The following is a 12,638-nucleotide window of genomic DNA, read 5'->3' as shown; positions in this document are numbered from 1 at the left end:
AATCATCTTTTCCTATTTTGTTCACCCTTGATTTACTTTCAAGAGTGAGTTTGAGTCATCTTCTCTGCAGTAATAATGACAAATATGAAAACCACCATTTATTAAGTGTCAGCAATGTGTGAGGGTCTTCACATTCATTCCCATGCTATACCGACATTAATGTAAAAGTTTATGCTGCTGTGCGCAGTTGAGGATTGAAACTATTGAGACGCGGAGTGGCTGCCCGCCTTGACATCTTTTTCTGTTCCCACATTTACAGCTCTCCTTGACTACTTCCTGATTTTCTATCTTCTACAGTTTGTACACAGAAATGGAAATACTTAATATTAGAGTCGACAGTTGTAAAGGAAATGAACTGCAAATTATTCAGAAAAATACAAGCAGCGGGTGGCCAGGTAGCCTCAAAGACTAGAGTTGCTAGAATCTCAGTTGTTGTTGTTTTAAGAGATAACCAAAATACTCTCAGAATTAGCAGTGCATAAGGGCATAGGACTGTGTGGGTAGAGATTTGAGCGGAATGGTGAAAGGGGCATGACACCAACTCATACTCATGCAATGGGAGGTCTTCTAAGAGCAGAATTCACATGGAGCTGTGGCTCTGTAGTGAAAAACTCCTTCCATCATCTCCAAACATTAGTTTGCTGCGCCTGTATAGAACTCTATGGAAACACATGAGGGTGAAATCTAGGAATCAGGTTATGGTCATGTCTGAGTGGTTGTTTGCGAAGTGAGGACACACTTAGCAGTTGATCCATAAACTGCACAAATTCAGTGTCAAGTGGAGTCCAGTGCCATAGGAGGGAACATTGGCTCCAAAGAAACATGAAGAACTGTTGGGTTGGGCATAGGGCTTACAGATGAGGTGGATCTTGACCTAGAGGCCAAAATTCAAGGAGAAATCAGCTGACAATATGTATTGTTCCAATGCCTTTGACTCTACTAATTCCAGTAGCAACAGGCAGGATCTCTGTTGCAAATCTTTCTCTAGCGCTAAGAATGCTTTCTGTGACTACTGGAACCTCAGTACATATTTGTCCCATTAATGCAGGACTTGGTGGTGTATTCTTGCAACCCAGATGCTGGGGATTGATTGAGGCAGAAGGATCATGAGTGCCAGGCTAGTTTGGAGGCCAAGTGAGGAGGACCATGAATTTGAAGTTAACATGAACTACACAGTACAGTGCTATTTAGAGAAAAAGAAAAAAAAAAACCAGAACAACAACAACAAAAAAAAACTGTCAAGTGGACATACATTTACTGTATTAGCAGAAATAAACCCTGGTACTTGAGATAAAGTTTCTCTTTATAGTCCCATGTCTAATGCATGGCAAGATAAAGGTTATCAGATTTTACTGATAGCTCATTAAAAGCTGGAATATAAAAATCACTGCACATTACAGAGCATTTTCAATTGGTCAGGACTTTTCCATCTAAATCCTGTAACAACACTACTTTGCAGATGTTCTTTCCCTGATGTATAGAGGATGATGCTTGCGTTCAGAAAGACTGAGTACCACTACCAGGCTTCTGTGGCCAATATGTGGCACCAGAGCCCATCTGTTTTACACTATATCTGACTGAGTTAATGATGTTGTTTAAAAAAGATACTAGAAAAAGGAAAAAAGAACATATACATCCCTATATCTGTAGAATGCTAGAAATTAAGCCTGTTTGTACATTCTTTGATCATTATTTAACAATTGATTCGAGCATTACTTAGTCAAAATAGGTTTATTACAACCAGCTTTGGGGTGTGAAATAGGAAGGACAGGTTGCATAAACCACACACATGGTACCAATTAATTTTGGCTCCATTTCCACATGTAACAGAAAGGGAAATCAGTTATTAAAAATTCAACAAAATGCATCCAATTTTATATCTAAATATTGTGGCTAAAATACATTTCAGAACTGGATATTCTATATATTGGTCTCAACTTGATCTCTGTCTTATTTTCAAGTACTAATGTCCCCCCAATATTTTACTTTGGTTTTGTTCTTTTATTATTTTAAATAAAAAGGGTCTTCAATTTCCTCATATTTCCTTAAAAACACAATGAAATACACCTGTCGCGCTTTGACTCTGCAGTGTCTTCTGGAGTCTCCCACTGAAGGCTTAGCTGTGGGCTCGGGGGCTTTGGGAAAGTCATTTTATTGGGCAGATTCTTACCTTATTGGTGGTTCAATCTGCTGACAAATTCATAATTTGATAACATGATTGGGAGGGAGTGGGAACTAGAAGATGGGGTCTAGAGAAAGAAGGTTCCTGGAGGTGTGTTACTGGGACCTTTCCTTTGTCACATGAAAGGTGTACTGCTTCCTTTACTCTCTGTCTCTCTCTAACTCCAGTCTGCCTTGAGGTGGGCAGCTTTCCCGAGCTAGACCCTTCTGCAGCGATATTTTGGTCTTTCTACAGTCTTAGTCTTATGTAGCCAGTTAACTGCATATCTGGGACACAGTGACCAAACATCTGTAGACTATCTCCTTAAGGGAGGAAAGCTTTCAGTGAAAGAGGGATTTCAGCCTGCCACAGTGGGAAGGACACAGGGGTGTGGTGGGGATCCTCTCCGGGGAGCAGTGGTTTTGAGGCTGGAACCATTCATAGGCTGAGAACGCAGGCCAGAACCAGAACAGGTACAAACCCTTAGTGGTCCACTTCTTCTAGGCAGGCACCACCTCCAAAAGCCTCCATAGACTTAGAGCTTTTAAAATAAAAGCCTGGATCTCTGTGGGTTCAAAGCCAGCCTGGTCTACAAGAGCTAGTTCCAGGACAGTGTAGAACTGTTACACAGAGAAACCCTGTCTCATAAAAAGCAAAAATAAATAAAAATAAAAATATAAAAGCATCTTTGGCCATTTAATGCAATCATCACAAAGAAGGGAGGAGGCCTCAGAATGCACACTTTGTACTAGTGAGTTTGTCTGAAGATGATCATGCCAGAGATGTGTGGAAGTTGACACTAGCAAGCTTTATTTTCCTTTAATGACACCAAGAGACGGGACGTCTGCAGTCATGGTGGTACACGGCACACGCCTTTAATCCTTGCGCTAGGGAGGCAGAGACAGGCGGATCTCTGAGTTCGAGGTCAGCCTGGTCCACAGAGAATTCCAGGTTCCAGGACAGCCCAGGTGCTGTTACACAGAGAAATCCAGTCTCAAAAACCCAAAATGGGGGGTAGAGGGGTGTTTGGTTTGTTATAGGGGTGACGTGACTTCACTTGGTCTCCTGCTCTATTTCCCCTGGTTGTCTCCAAAGCTTTAACTTCAGCAAGAGTTTGTTGTTTTAGTTTTGTTATTTTATAAACCGAGGACATGGCCTTTACAAGGTATGGTTGAGGGGAAGGGTTTTCTTGTAGATATGATGGAGAGTACAGTCAGAGGCATCTGGAAAAGTCTAGAACAGGGAGGAAGCATCAGCCTGAACATGGCCAGCAGACTCACCTGGCCATGGGAGGAGAGATGTGGAGAGCAAGAGAGGAAGACAAGGAAACGCTTGCAAGGGAGGGGAGCAAGAGAGCACAAGGCTGAAACAGCAGGGTTATAAGGGATAGGAAGAGGGGCAGGAGCTGGAGAAGTTTAGGGTAGGGGCTCGGGGAGAAGACCTGAGTCTTGCCCCAGGGAACTGTGACAGAGGGAGCCTGAAGGCCAACCTGCACTTTGGTAACCTGATAGGTACCATGAATCTATCCTGATTTTTGTTTTTTTTTTTTTGGACCTGACAGTTATACTTTGTTTATAAGTCAAATTCTGGTCTTTATCTTTGGAGGTGAAATGCCTGTGCAATGGCATCTTAATTAAAGTGATCCACCTGCAATTTTATTTTTTTATTTCTTTGGATACTCTGTCTCTTGTTTCCACAGCAGGTTTTTTTTTTTTTTTTTTTGCTTGTTTGTTTTTAAAGAAAGGTCTGATGTAGCTCAGGGTGGTCTTAAAATCACTATGTAATCAAGACTGACCTTGACTTTTCCAATTCTGTGCCAGCCCTATCCCTTACTTTCTTGGCCATATACTAAGATTTGTCTTTTCACCTACTGCATATAACCGAATCTTACTTTTTAAAAGAAGTAATGACAATTTTGGCTACTTTCCCATACACTGGTACACTCTGCCTAGGATGAGTAAGCCTGGATTTACACTTACTTCATGCTGAGTCTCCACATCCTAAATAGACTTTTGCAAGTGTATTTGACGAATAGTGAAGTGTCTGGCAATTAGACACAAGACGACTGCAATCCACAAAGAAGATAATGAAATGAATGGCTGTTAAAGAAGCTAAGCAAACAGGATCATTTCAAAACACATACATTCCTAAGCAAGACGTTAACGGAAGTAGTAGTGCTTGAAAAGCCCTGGAAAAGGTGAATCACTGGACACTTATTAAGTAATATTTGAAGTGGTAGGATTTGAGTGTGGATAATGTTTTCTTTCTTAAACGGCTGAAAAAACTGCTAAAAATATAAACAACAGTTCACAAGCGCCATAAAAGTCAGGAGACCCCACTGTCTCGATGCTTTAAAGAATTGCTTCTGCGACCATCAACCGCGAGAGGAGGTCACATATACAATTCAATACAGGTGGTGCAAGAGGAAAAATGACCACGCCTTGCTTATAAAGCCTCCCAGATATCGCAAGTTATCAACAACAAAAGCGTGCTCTTTAAGTAATTAATCTTAGTAGAAACGAACTGGAGGAAACTTTGCAGATGGGCTGTCATAGGCGGGGTGAATGAAGCTGGTGTTTCAAGGAACCCAGGGTCAGCACACAGTGCTTCTCCGAGGTGCAGGTCTTTCCGAACTCTGTGCCCCTTTGTCATTCGAAACAGGATAAGATTCTAATCACCCCGACCCCTGAAGAGAAGCTTGCACGGACAAACTTCCAGTGTAGACACCGACTCCTTAAAAAAAAATCCTAGACCCACAGGCTCACTCCTGCAGGCTGCGGAGTGTGTCTGCAAAGGGTATACCCGGTTCCTCAGCCCGACCGGCTCAGCAACACCATCTCTGAGGCCGCTGCTCCCTCCGCCTTGGCGGGAGCACGACGCCCCGCCCCCGGAGTGTGGCGGAAGTAGAGAGAGCGGCGCGCGCCACCTCGCCGGCTGCGCATGCGCTCTCCCCGCATGGGTTGGCGCGTCCGTCTAGTTAGCTCAGTCTCCGCTACCCCCGCCCCTCATAGTGGCGTTCTCGCCATCTTGCACCCCCTCCAGCCTAGCCCAGTCACCTTTTCCCTTTCCACAATTTCTGTCCCCCCTATTCCCCACCCCCTGCCCATCGTGTCCCGGGGCCGCCGCTGCCGCAGACACCGCGCCATCTCTGTCCCCTCTCATTCTCCACGCGGGACGCGCAGACGTGCTTCCACGTGTCCTTAAGCAGAGGTTGTGGGGCGCGTGGGGGCGGCGGGGAGTGGGGCGAGGTCATGGGAACGACAGGGACGTGGCAGCCAGAGGTCAGGCCCAGGGCTGCGGGCCCAGCCGGGTGCAGGCCGCCGAGTGTGGGGTGCGCCATGGCTCCTCCCCGTCGTCGGTGGGCGTGGGGCGAGGGGATCCCAGGACTGGGCGGAGAGGCACCTTTCGGGTGTCACCCAGGTTGTGTTGGGGTGGGGAGACCTTCAAAAAGGAAAGCTCTGCTTCATGGAAGTTAGGTAGCATTAGTGGAAGTTCAGCGTGCCAGGAGAGACCCAGAGGACACAGAGATGCTGCTGTCACCGCCCGCCTCTGGGACCCCTGGAGAAATCATTTAGGTCGTGTTGTGGGGTGTAGATGGGGATCACCATAGCCTAGCTCAAAACTCAGGTTTACGAGAGAATATTTGTGTACTTAAAGCTTACTTCAACGCCAGCAGAGTTCTCCGCTGTGATTACCTATGAGTTCCATGTTAAGAAATTGTCACCTTGCCTTCTCTTAGGAAAGTCAGGACAGTTGGTGTGACAAATGAGAATGGAGTTATGGGGATAGTAAATATATTTGACGTTCAGACAGTGTCCCGGAAGCAGTGTCGTTATTGTAGACCCGGATAAATTAACATCATGTCCCTGGAGTTTAGTGGGAACTCAGAAAGAAATGGGGACATGTTTATCTGGGAGACACTTGGGTCTCCCAGATCACCGTTAAAAGATTACTTGAAACAACTGGTAGAATTTCTGTGTGTTCCAGAGAGACAGAATTTGACTACTAAAGGGTTTCTTGATAATACTTGATAAAACCAGAACATGATGAGTTATGCTGTTGTGAGTCGTGGCCCCTCAAATCCCCTCACGCACCCTGGGGGCCTTTAAGTACATTAGGTCTACCCTGAGGGCTGCGCTGCCTAGGGGAACTTTCTGTCAAGCTGAAAATGCTATACCCTGTGGACTTCCAGCATGGTAGCTATCAGGTGCAGGTGTCTCTTGAGCAATGGAAATGTGGCAGGTGCCGCTGATGAGTAGCAAATTAATTACAATTTAAGTGGCCACCCATACGCACGGTGGTTGTTGCATAGGATTGCACAGGTCTGCAAAGTTGAGAGCTGTTGCTGTCTTTGATTTGGTGGAGTTTTAAGTCAGCTCAGCTTTTGGAATATTTATGCTGTAAGGATTCATAATTATATCCAAATATTGCCTTTCATTCAAAGCGTGGGTCTGCTAGTATTTATTTACAGCTTGGCAAATTAAAGCAAAACACTCCTTTGACTCCTTGGTTTGAAAGCTAGCGCCAGATTTAGCTGGAAAGAGAACACTAGCTGGAGTTTTCTTTAATCAGTGCTGGCTTCCACCGTCTTTTATCACTGAGTTCTTCGTGAAAGGTTGCAACTCTTTATTGCTGCCGTTTGTTTTTTTCCTACCATCTTTGAAAGCTGGTGCCTCCCCTTTTAACCTTTTGTATAAGACAGTTTAATAAATTATAGTGGCAATCTTTGAGCCATTTTAGAAGTCATTTTAGTATCCATATTCAAACTTCTGAAGAGAAAAGTGAAATTTGGTGATCAATGTGTCGTGAGATTACTTTCTTTGAAATATGCCTATTTTTTTGACTGAGTATTTGTAAATCTTGAAAATAAAAACCCTCTCCTTTTTCCCTTTTTCTTCCCTCTCCCTTCCTTCTTCTTCCTCCCTCTTTCTTCCTTTTTTTTTTTGTACTGGGGATTGAACCCTGGCCCTCCCACTTACTAAGCCGTGGATCTGCCACTAGGCTGTACACCCAGTCCTTGAAAATAAACCCTGAGAAACAGAAACAAAACGAAACCGTCACGGTGTCATGGTAGCTGTACACCCTGAACTCCAGCCTGATATTTGTCAAACGTTGCCCTTGGCCTCAAGGCTGGAGATAATCCTTGGTTCTGGAATGACAGTTTAAAGCTCCCGTGTTACATCATCTGCAGAGACTAGTTCATGACTTGCAAATCAGACTGAGCTGGCCTCGAGTGGACAGACTATCTTAAGTTTTCTGGGACAGTCTTGTCCCAGCATACCTCCTACCAGAAGCAGTACCCCTTTCGTACTGTCAGAAATATTCCAGTTTGGACTGTGCTAACGTGGCCACACTTTTTAAGCTTGTCAGAACTCTTAGTCTTGGAAGGATTAGCTATTTTGCAGTCTCCAAAATACACGTGCTGAAAGCAGTGACAAAGCCCATGCAGCTTCACTTGTGGGGTGTTTGGAATAAGGCCAGATAGTGACTTGGTCCCTTTAGCCACTGACGATTTAAACGTTTTACTTTGTATAGAATTCTCGGATAATACGCTTGTTGGTCCCTTTTGGTGTAAAGGGCTACAAATATGTCGGTACAGTAAAAATAGTGAGATCGAGTCATCCTGTTTTCCTTTTGAGAACGGGTGTTTTGGTGAGGTCAGAGAGTAAATCAATCAGAAACCTGCTTTTCACGTATTAGAATGTCAGTGATTTTGCTTATAGTTCACTTACATTATGAGAAGGGATTCGGCCATTGCATTACTGTGTTAACTGAATTCATGTTAACTGAAGGGAGATGAGCTGTTCTGTTTGCTATTTTAAATGTTGATGGCCATGCCACTGAGCCATGTGTGTCTTCTGTAGTCCCACTTAGTTTAGCCTTGAACAGACTGTCACACTCACAAGCTGCCCTCTTTGAGCTTGCTCAATGTTAAAACCCTGACGTGTTTGTAAAGCGCTGTGCCTTTTCTTATGGTTATGCTCGTGTTTCCTGTGTCACTTTCTGTGTACCCTTGCTTAGCCGTTATCTCAGGAACCCTGGGAGAGAAGTACTTTAAGTTTCCACCCTAGAGGAACTGAGGGAGAGAGAGAGAGAGAGATTGAGAGAGAGAGAGAGAGAGAGAGAGAGAGAGAGAGAGAGAGAGAGAGAGAGAGAGAGAGAGGGGTGGCCTGAGTTGCCCAAGGTCACATGATAAGCCTCAGAGCCTGTGTTTGAACACCAGAGCTCAGCGCTTTCCTGCTACACTGCCTGAGCCTAGGCAGAGAGTTCACAACCAAGTTCACTGTGACAGACTCCTTGTGGAAAGGTCTTGTGAGTTAATTATGATCCACTTTTATTTGTGTGTTCTCATTGTGTAGAAGAAAGGATTCTGGGCGAGGAGTTAGGGGGACCTCAGTTTTAGTCCAAGCTTGTGTCACTAAAAAGGGGTGTGTCCTTGGGCAGTTCAAGAAACCCCTCTGGGCTGCAGTTTCCTCACCTGAAAAATGAGGGATTTGGATGAAATCAGTGATTTTCAAACTGTGGTTTGAAGTCTGCTCACTTCTTGGCCCCTCCCACCGGTTTGCACGGTTCAGTCGGCCTGTTTAGTCCTGGCCTATGGTCTCCTTTAAACGAAGACTATCTGGACGTAGCATTTAATTTACTAGACTCTCAGATAACTAATGGCTGTGTCAGCCCCTGACTGCAATGATTGTAGCTCTGATAATTTCATATTACTTTAGAGCATCTGGAGATAGGCATCTTTTACAAATGAAAAATCTAGGCATTTTAAAAATTGATAATTTTTTGTTAAGATATATGCCTACATAGATCAGGTTATCAGCTACTTGAGATCAAAGCCTCCCCCTTTTTTTCTTTTTAAAAAGATTTATTTTAATTCTATGTGTACACACACATCTCTGTGGGTACCAGCAGAGGCCAGAGGTGTTGGGTTCTCCCGGGACTAGAGTTACAGCAACTTATGAACCTTTGATGTGGGCTCTGGGAACCAAACTTGGGTCCCCTGGAAGAGTAGTGTGTTCTTTTAACTACTGAGTCAGCTCTCTGGCCTAAAGCCTTACATTTAAAAAGAAAAAAAAAAATAGGTCTGAGACGTTTAGCCAGTATTTTTAGTTTCCTCATCATTAGTGGGAAAGTACTGGCCTGGTAGGGTGATTGTGGAAAAAAAACAGAAAAAACAGAACAAAAAGTCTGAGTTAGTGCAGTAGAAGACCAAGTAAAGCCAAGACATTAATTCTTCATGTACATGAATTAAATCGCCATTGACCGCACAGGCTGTGCTGTAACCACGTCATTAGTTACCATCGGTGAATTGTATATGCTTAATATTAGATGACAATAGATTTCTTATAAGGATGACTATTTATAAAACATGATTGTAGGCTAGAAGAGAATTGTAATGTTTAAAAATACCCACTTGTTGAAAAAAATCCTCGTTTTCTGCTATACGACTTACTATTAGGATTGTTAAGTGATGGCTAAATTTCCCAAATACTTAAAGAAAACCCCATAAAGTCATTGAATTTTCTGTAAAAACAATATTGTCAAAAAGTGAGTTTGCTATGGGATTTGCCAGTATGGATGCTGTGTGTTTTCGGCTGAGTTGTTAGATGTAGTCTACAGTGCATTTTTTTATGTATACGTTCAGTAAAGAATAATTTTTTTTTAGAACAAAATTTTAAAAAGCCAATAATGGGCATTAAAGCACATGGAATTTTAGGCTAATATGAACCTAGGGGAAAATATAGTAAGATTCTCCCATGTTTGTGTGACAGAGAGTTCTAATGTCTGTAAGTTAACTTATCATTAGGTAACAAGGAAATGAAATGTTTTGTTATTTTGTGTGTGTGTCTGTGTGTATTGTATTGCATTGCTGTTTATGAGCTTATGACTTATGCATTTAAGGCAAGAATTCTGTTGCTGAGTGATAGTCCTTCCCATTTTATAATTTTTATTTTCAATTCAAATATATTTTTGAGTCCTTATTATATTGTGGGCTTATTCTTTTGTATTTTTTTTGTTTTTTTTTGAGACAAATTTTCACTGTGTAACAGAGCCCTAGCTGTCCTGAAACTCACTCTGTAGACCAGATAAACCTTGAACTCACAGAGATCCACCTGCCTCAGCCTCCAGAGTGCTGGGATTAAAGGCGTGAGCCACTGCTGCCCAGCGCTACCTAGGAATTTCAAGGCCAGCCTGTGTACACAAGGCATTGTACCAAACCAATGCTAGCCAGACCAAATCAAACCAACGAAACTCCCTTCGCCATGGTGTTACCTTATAAGGCTTGACTCTGTCAGCCTGTAACAGTCCCTTCTTTCTGAATCTCACAAAGCTTTGTGGGTGCTCCTCCCCAAGTGTCTGATCATTGTCTAATACATTCTTAACTGGAATTGTGTGGACTTTTGTTTGTTTGCTTCTGTTGGTCTCATTTCCAAGCTTCCTCTTTTTTTTTTTTTTATCAAATAATAGCATAGTTGTGTTGTTAGTTTCTGAGGTCAAGCCTCTGTCACCTTTGCTCTTCATACATTGCCTACTCCACCTGCAAGTTAACTCGACATTTGTAATATGTTCTTATTTCCACTTGTTCCAGAAATCAAAGGCACTGACCTCTCTTGTCCATACAACTTAAGTAGCTTCTGCTTTCCTGGGTCATTCTGCAACTATCCTTAAAAAATTCCACGTTCAAAGTTCTCCAATAGCTTAGTATTTTCCTTCAGTAAAAATTAACCTCTGTTGGCCTTCAAGGCTTTCTAGTATGCTTCCTCCTATGATCAGATCTCCCTTTCTGTTGCTTGCATCTTCTGTTCACTGCACTCTGCCCACAGTGGTCTTAGGGGCAGGTTCTTGAACACTGCGTCTTGCATTTTGTTCAGATCATATATGGTCACCCTGTAGGTGAAATTCATTTGTTTGCTTTTTATCACACTGCAAATTGTTTTTGTCTGAGTTTTACACCTTACCCTATAATGGTTTTTTTGGTTGTTGGTTTAGTCATTATTATATCCTGAGGCCATAGAAGACCATTTGGCTTTCAGTCAGTGTCCAGTAATTATGAATGAATAACCAAGTGCTGAACTACCCTCATTCAGGCTTTTAAAAAGTCATTGACAGTGTCTTTATGATAAGAAGGGGAATAGAAGGCATGCTACTTCTTATAGGGGAGAGTGAGGGGAAACCAATCAGTGATGAGTTTCTGTTTCTGTGTCATTTTAGAGATGCTGTCCTCTGCCAGTAGCTGGATGAGGGATTCAGTTTGGGACAGAAGTTTGAAATGAAAGTAATGCACATTCACTAAGATAGTATTAATCAGTTGTGGTGGTTGATCTTCACTGTCAGTGGGACTGGACTTAGAATCATCTAAAAGACATATGGGAATGCTTCTGAGGGTGTTTCCAAAGAACTTTAACTGAGGAGGGAAGACCCATCTGAATGTGGGTAACACAGCCTATAGAATCAGGTCCCAAACTTAATACAAAGCCAAGAAAACACATGAACCCCAGCGTTCATCTGTGTCTGCTTCCTGATAGTAGATCGTGTGACTAGCTACTATCACCAATATGCCTGCGTCCTCTCTAACTGTGAGACAAAATAAATCCTTCCTTAAGTTGCTTTCATCAGGCATTTGCCATAGCATTGAGAAAGAAAGAAATACAGAAATAGAGAAAATTGGTTTTTGCTGTGACTATCTGACCATTGTAGGCCTTTGGAACTGTTTTGTAAAAGGAATTTGGAAGAATTTGGACCTGTGGGCTAGAAAAGCCCTAGAGTGCCATAAGCCATAGACATCCGACCTTTTGACATTGTGGTATGATGCCATCTATAAACCAGCTGGGCTGCATTCGTAGCTTTGCTGGGCTGCATGTAGTTTGCAGACTGAAGGTTGGATGTGACTGCTGTGAGCAGAACTTAAAGGGTGCGGTATGGGCGGCTGGAATGCTGAAATGAAAGAAACTAATCCTGGCTCATGGGATTTCAAATGGAAAAGAGGGACTCTAGCAGGACCTGGGCTAGAGGCTGCCTGTGCTGTATTCTGGAAAAGAATGACTATGTTTTGCCCATGGCTAGAAAACTTGTATTGTTATTCTACATGCTATAGACGTTTTATAGATGCTTTTACACCTTTTGAGTTTTTGCGTTTGTAGTGATTGATCTTTTGGTATTTTTTCATATCAGTAGAAATTTAGTTTATGATGTAACTTGATTTTTTTTTTAACACTAAACCAAAATGGAGCATGTAATAATGTTGAATTACCTATATTTTTCCTGCTTTTGGGGTTTTATAAAACTATTCTAATTAAAAATTATTTATATTAGATGTCTAGGTTATGAAATATTAAGATTGAATCTCTGTAGATGTTTGAGTAAGTACATGGATCTGACTTAATGTTCCTCACCAGTAATAAAGCAGAACTAGTCATTTCCATTATGTTTCTTAATTGCTGGTTGATTGATAGACTTATAGCCCAGATTTTGA

The 12,638-nt window shown here is 42.5% G+C and overlaps 2 protein-coding genes across 8 annotated transcripts in view; one reads left to right on the top strand and one right to left on the bottom strand.

The window, feature by feature from the left end:
• The window catches only part of Runx2 (RUNX family transcription factor 2), a 205,604-nt gene that overhangs the window by 161,983 nt on the left and 30,983 nt on the right, over positions 1 to 12,638 (bottom strand). The window lies entirely within an intron of this gene.
• Supt3h (SPT3 homolog, SAGA and STAGA complex component) overlaps positions 5,146 to 12,638 on the top strand; it is a 367,984-nt gene continuing 360,491 nt past the window's right edge. For 4 of the 6 annotated variants that reach the window (XR_006020875.1, XM_038342156.2, XM_038342152.2 and 1 more), the window contains exon 1: positions 5,146 to 5,371. The gene's annotated coding sequence lies outside the window, so the exon portion shown is untranslated. Of the gene's footprint in view, positions 5,372 to 5,562; positions 5,582 to 5,648; positions 5,737 to 12,638 lie in introns of those variants that run through there. The other 2 variants (XM_038342154.2, XM_038342153.2) reach the window with 2 other exon arrangements.

Source organism: Arvicola amphibius, chromosome 9 (genome assembly GCF_903992535.2).
Source record: "Arvicola amphibius chromosome 9, mArvAmp1.2, whole genome shotgun sequence".
Taxonomy (NCBI): Eukaryota; Metazoa; Chordata; class Mammalia; order Rodentia; family Cricetidae; genus Arvicola; species Arvicola amphibius.
Note: the sequence above shows the minus strand (reverse complement) of the source record. Positions and strands in the feature narration are given on the sequence as shown.